Raw genomic sequence first — 6,438 nt, forward strand, 5'->3', positions numbered from 1 at the left:
AAGTTGCTTTCTCAAGCACTTTGTCACGAAACACGTACACACTCTCACATATATACACTCACACACACACACTCTGACACATATACACTCACACACATACTCTCACACACACATACACTCACACACATTGGTCATTGCTGAGATTCCCTGACCATGCGGTTCTTAGGTCCCTGGAACTGATTTCTGGGAAGAATTTGGAATTTGGAGATTTGAGCTATAGAAGCCTCTGAAGGTTAAGTTCTGCTGAATGGCTGATTCTTGTGGGAACCTAGAAGACCAGAGGCAGGTGGGCATGTGGATGGTGAAGACTGCTCAGCTCATGAGGCTTTAGGTGGAAATGAAGGTTGTACCAGGAGCTGGACTAGAGTCTGCTCAGGTTACATTCTGGCAGAGAACTTGTCTACACTTTCTCTGTACCCTGAGACATGGTGGGAAGCTGAATCTGAAGCCGGCAGGTTAGTTAGCCCAGAGAACATTTCAGAACAGCCCGGCATGCGGCATGTGGCGAGTGACATGCCTTTCAGTGACTACCTTCAGCCACGTTTAAAGTGAGACTTAGGAGCCAACAGCTCAGAGCAGAACGGCAAGATCTGAAAGCTTTGTAACTTGGTAAGGAAGGCTCTATGAAGCTGGGACTAAGAAGGCCTGGTGACCGACTCCCTTTAAGCTGTTTTCCTAGGTGTTTGGTCACTACGACGTGAACCTCAACAACTCAAACGTGAGCCCTTGCTTTAAGAACCGGATCCCTGGATCTGTGCTTCAAAGCTTCCTGAGGACTGTCCAATAGCAGCTGCCCACTTCACAGATCTCCAAGTGACACTCAGAGAAGCAATGACTTAAGCAAGCTCAAGATCGGGCTCCAGAATGGATTCTAAAACCGCCATCTCCACACTGATCCTTTTCACGACAGCACTCACTCATCAAGGCCTTCAAAACTATCTTCTACAAACCAGCCTGAACTAGGCTGGGGACTCTGCTGTGTACAAGAGAGATAACGTGTGCTGGGAAAAACAGACAGGTAGCCATCAAATCCAAAGTGAACAGTGTTATCACTGGTTACCATGGCAACACTGAGTCGGGGTTACTGAAGCCAGGCTTGAAGGGTCAGGAATGACTCCTCAGAAGAAAGAACATTTAAATAGAGACCTGCATGGGTGATTTGTATTTAGCCAAAGAGAAAGGCGGAGGAGTGAGAAGAGGAACCAGTCCACAGCTAGCCCGAATGGCAGGGAAGCAGTGACCTTTTGTGATCCGAAGACTGTGAGCCAGTCAATGCCCTGGGAACAAGCTGAGAGGGCTGAGCTGTATTCCAAGGGAAGGGTTTAAACATGGGGGTGACACAGTGAGGATTTCTTATGGAAAGACCACTCTGGTTGCAATCTGAGGATCATTTTAGAGCGACCATGTCTATGGTCTAGAAGGTGCACTGGATGGGTGTTGACATCCTAGAGAAACACAGGGGTTGCGTGAGTGAGGTAGTGGCGGTGGAGAGGGAGACATGCATATCTGCAGCGTATTTAGAAGTTAGGGTTGATAAGGGCTAGAGATTGGATGCGGAAGAAATGGGAAACGAAGGTGGTAGCCAGGCTTTTAGGATGTGCCCAGACCATGTCCTGAGACAGCACCAGAGCAGACTGGAGAGGAGGGAATGGCTGCCCAGGAGGACAGAAGGAAGTAAAAACAGGAGGAAGAAACAGTACTTACACCCAGAGATACCAGGAGCACCTCTGTCCCCCACGCGGGAGACAGGGGACAGAGAGCAGGGCCCTGAGCGCTCCCACTCACGGCTCAGGCGAGTCCACGCCAACCTCCTGGGCCCCATTCCTCCTCCGTCCTTCGTGTTTCCCAAGCTCTGGAGCTTCTATGAGCTTCATACACTGGGACCACTCACTCTCTCAGGAGCTGGTCCCCTGCTCTTCCAAGGTTAAGGATCATTTTGGATAGAAATTATATTTTAAAAAGGCACAAAAATATTTTAATTCCCCCATACCACTTTAGAAGCTATCATGGAGAAGGAAGTAGCAGAGTGTGTTGGTGAAGAATGCTGCACTCTGAGAACAAATTCCAACTCCAACACCCACCTACGAGCCGTGTGACCCAGGTAAGTGACCTCACCTCTCTGAGCCTTGTTTCACAGTTTGTGGAAGTGAGGATATTAAACAGTGAAGTGAGGATATTAAACAGTGTCCCTTCATAAGTCGTAGGGGGTTAAACGAGTCGGTATTTGCTGGAATATGGGGAGAGTACCTGCTACATTGTAACTGCTCCACAGCTGAGACACTAGCAAATGCTAATGAGGCAGGAATGAGCTGTCATCTTTGGTGGGATTAGGGGCTGGGGAGGTACTGTTCTTAGGCCCAGGAACCCTAGAGAAAGAAGGGTTTCGCACACTCTGACATAACCTCAAAGGCAAGACACCGGGCTGAGGCAAAGGAACAGATGAAATCAAGTGTAGCCATAGATCACCCAAGACAGAATGATCGCAGGCACGCGGCTTCCCTTAAATGTCATGTTTGTTTCTGAAACAGCAAGGCTGTGACTCTGATGTCACAGTGTGCAACCAGCCCCACTGTACGAGGGCAGGTGGGCCTCCTTCACATGTCAGGCTTTCTCTGTGCAGGGGACTCACGGTGTCCTTGTTAGGCAGCGAAAGACGTGTGACTATGGTCTAACCTGAGCAATCAGCAGCACTCACAGCACAGCCAGGGAGGCAGCAAGCGCCTGCTTTGCCAGCGAATGGATTTGCCAGGAACCAGGGAAAGATCCCTGCTATTGCAGGGCACCCTGATACTGTGTCCAACAGGGTTGTACTCCTCCTCCACTCAGCCGCTGGCTGATGAGAACAAGACAGCCTCCACAGGGGACAAGGGGACCTGTGCTGCTCTGGAGAGAGCCTGCCTGGCTGGTGAATGGCTTCTGGAGAGCAGAGTACACAGGGATGGTTAGCGTACAGGTTCCTTCTCCCTCTGCCTCCTCTTCCTCCCCTTCTGTACCTTCTTTATTCCTGTGTTCGTCACCATTTTCCCCAATAGTGACTGCCACGTGTGTGTGCCTGGGGAGATCCAGAGATGCTCGGGCATCATCGGTCTGTCCTGGGGCACACCAGGAAAGTTGGCTCCTGTAGGCCAGACCGAATGCAGTCTCTCACTCCAGTCCCTTTCTCAGGACCCAGAACCAGGGTGGAGCTTGAGCCTAAAGAGAAACAGCTCTTTAGGGATGGATTCTAACTGATGCCCCGGGGTTCCCGACACCTGCTTTCTTCTCTCTTCCCGTCCTGTGTGTGTGTGCATGTGTGCAAGCAGGTGAGTGTGCACATGTGTAAAAGCCAGAAGTCAATGCTTGACGTCTTCCTCGGTCGCCCTCTATCTGACTTTTTGAGACAGGGTCTCTCATTGAACCTGGAGCTCACAGATTGGCTAGACTGACTGACCAGCCAACTTTGGGGGTCCTCCTGTCTCCACGCTCCCTTCCCAAACCAGAATTACACTCATGCACTGCAACATCTGGCTTTAAAAAAAAAAAAAAAAAAAAAAAAAAAAAAAAAAAAAACAGGTGTTGAGGCTCCACCTCAAGTCCTCATACTTGCACAGCAGACACTTTACCTACTGGGCTGGGTGGGTTTTTTTTGTCAACTTGACACAAGCTAGATCCATCTGGAAAGAGGAAACTTCAACTGAAAAAATGCTTCTGTCAGACTGGCCTTGACTGCTGATAGATGTGGGAGGGTCCAGCCCACTGGGGATGATGCCACCACGGGTGCTGGTGCTGCAGCTGCCACCACCACCCCCATGCAGGTGGATTTGAGTTGTATAAGAGAGCAGGCTAGCCGGGCAGTGGTGGTGCACGCCTTTTATTCCAGCACTAGGGAGGCAGAGACAGGTGGATCTTTGTGAGTTCGAGGCCAGCCTGGTCTACAGAGTGAGATCTAAAACAGGCACCAAAACTACACAGAGAAACCCTGTCTCAAAACAAAACAGGAAGGAAGGAAGGAAGGAAGGAAGGAAGGCAGGCTGAGTAAGCCATGGAGAGCAAGCCAGTAAGCCATGTTCCTCCACAGCGTCTACTTCAGTTTCTACCTCCAGGTTACTTCCCCAACTTCCCCTGCTCTTTTGATGGACTGTGATAAGGACGTCTAAGCCAAATGAACCCTCTCCTCCTGGTTCCTTTGGGTCACCGTGTTCTAATACAGCAATAGAAACCAAACAAGACTACTCACCGAGCCATGCCCCTAGGTTCCCAATACCTACATGTTTTTAGGTTCTGAGATGAGCTCTGGGCAGAATATTAAAAGAGTGGATTGTATTCTGTATTCAGTGACACAGTCACTCAACCCACCAGTCCTTGGGGACATCCCCCCCACCAGACACTGGCCTGGAGCTACAATCTACTATGCAACAGACACCATGAGGGCAGCAAGCAGGACACTCATACCCTCCTGGAGGGGAGGCCAGAGGAGGGCTGGCTCTCAGGAGAAAAACATCTCCCGAGACAAGAGGATCACATGGTTCCAAACACTTACAGCATTACTTCTGAGAGGCAACACCTACACATACAAATGTCCATAAGCCACAGAAGAGGGAACCTGTGACAGTCACATGATGGAACACTACAGAGCTATGAAAACAAGCAAGCCTTGCCAGGGATGATTCTCACAAATAAAACCATTAAACAAAATAAAGCCAGACAAAAAGAGCATGTGCAGAGTAAGTCCACAAGGGCAAACTTGTCTACGGCGTTAGAAATCAGTGCAGTGGATGCCACGGGGTTCATAGTGACTGATTGGAGATCTGAACAGAGCAATTTGGTGCTGTTTTTCAACCTGGGTGCTAGATACAGGGTGTGTTTACCTAGCAAAAATGAAAAGTTATACATTATCACTTATACACACATATATATTTTTTCCCCTGGAATCTTTTATGGAAAACCTTACAACAAAACAATGTTGAAGACCAGAGATAACCTGGCGAAGCAGGGGGTCATGCTCGTCCTGGGTTCTCTTAGTGCCCCTCTTTCACTAGCCCCCCATCATCGCCCACTTACCTCATGCCCCTCCAATCTCTCATCATACCCTCTCTCAGCGAACAGAAAAACATCAACTTTACTAACGTATACTAAACTGTCTGTGACTAATTCAACATGATTTCCCTCCCCCGAGGTAGTCCCTTTTTAATAGGAATGACTGACTGAGCTGTCTGCAGATTGGGCAGGGGACTTCAGGGGTGCAGCTTTCGTGAGCTGTCACCCATGCTGAGGAAGTCTTTTCAGGGACATAGCTGCATTTGTCTCACTCCTGGTCCCAAAAGTAACCCCGGCAAACTCACCAGTTCACTAGACTGCCCTGGGGTGGGATTTTCCCTTCCATCCTTATTGTTTTATCGGAATTAAATAGATACATGTTTGTGTCTCTCCAGGAATAGTTACACAACAGTGCTCACGAAGGGGATCTTGGGACCCTAGCTCCTCTTCTTCCCTATGCCATGAGGACAGCAGCTTTCTTTACGCCACTGCTTGCTCTCTCCCATGACGTTCTGCCTCCTCACAGGCTCCAGAGCAACAGTTAACATCCACAAAGTCATGTCCCTGAACCGTGAATCAAAGTTGCTTTTCTTGAGTGTGTTCTTAAAGAGACAGAAGGCTTATGGCACAGCCACATCCAGGTTCTGCACGGCCGGCCAGTGAACCATCCCCTCTCCAATGCCCCCGTGCCCACAGCTTTTCCATTAGCCAAAGCAAAAGAGGTTGGCAGTGTGGCCTTTAAGACACCCCACTGGCACATGTTCTTTCAAAAGCCCTCCGTGCCCAGACATACTTTGCTTCTGCCTACAGCTACTTCCCCCTAGCCAACAGTCATGGTGTCAATGAGGAGGGAATAGTCCCTCAGCCCCTCCCTGTTCATGCCAACACACCCAGCCTCCTTTACCTAGGCCATGTGTCACTCTATCTCCCTTTTTACTTAAAATCAGCGCAGCTTTAACGTCAGAATTTCTCTTTATTAATAAACAGTAATAGTTAAGAGCTTCCGGGGCCCCTGAACACCACTGGTGACAGGTACAGCAGCCTTGCAGAAAATAGTCACAAGCCAGAAATATTTAAGCCAGAGAGCCTAGGGTATGCACAGGAGCATGTGCATGATCACATGTCCAGCAAGACTCTGCACACCTGGAAGACGACAGCGCCTGCAAGGAGCCTTCCTCAGGCGGGAGTTCGTCTCTCTGCTTCCCATGCAGAAAGGCTTGGGTCCCTAAAGCCTTAGCAGTCTCGTGAGGTCTGAAGCCAGTCTAGCTGTGTCTCTGATTTAGAGAGCTGTAAGCGCTTGACATGGCTTCAAATATTTAAGTAGTTTAAATATGTGATCACGATAATTACCTGGCTGATGGCACTTCATTTTAAATGAAACTCGAAGCCAAGGAGACGCTGACATCATCGGCTCTGAACGCA

At 49.3% G+C, this 6,438-nt stretch overlaps 1 long non-coding RNA gene across 1 annotated transcript; it reads left to right on the plus strand.

Annotated features, from left to right (window-relative positions):
• Positions 1 to 237: 237 nt before the first annotated feature.
• On the plus strand, positions 238 to 6,015 carry LOC131914258 (uncharacterized). The gene is made up of 3 exons (XR_009380099.1): positions 238 to 1,018; positions 1,999 to 2,101; positions 5,412 to 6,015. It is a non-coding gene; the product is annotated as an uncharacterized LOC131914258 (long non-coding RNA).
• Positions 6,016 to 6,438: the final 423 nt, after the last annotated feature.

Source organism: Peromyscus eremicus, chromosome 7 (genome assembly GCF_949786415.1).
Source record: "Peromyscus eremicus chromosome 7, PerEre_H2_v1, whole genome shotgun sequence".
Lineage (NCBI taxonomy): Eukaryota > Metazoa > Chordata > Mammalia > Rodentia > Cricetidae > Peromyscus > Peromyscus eremicus.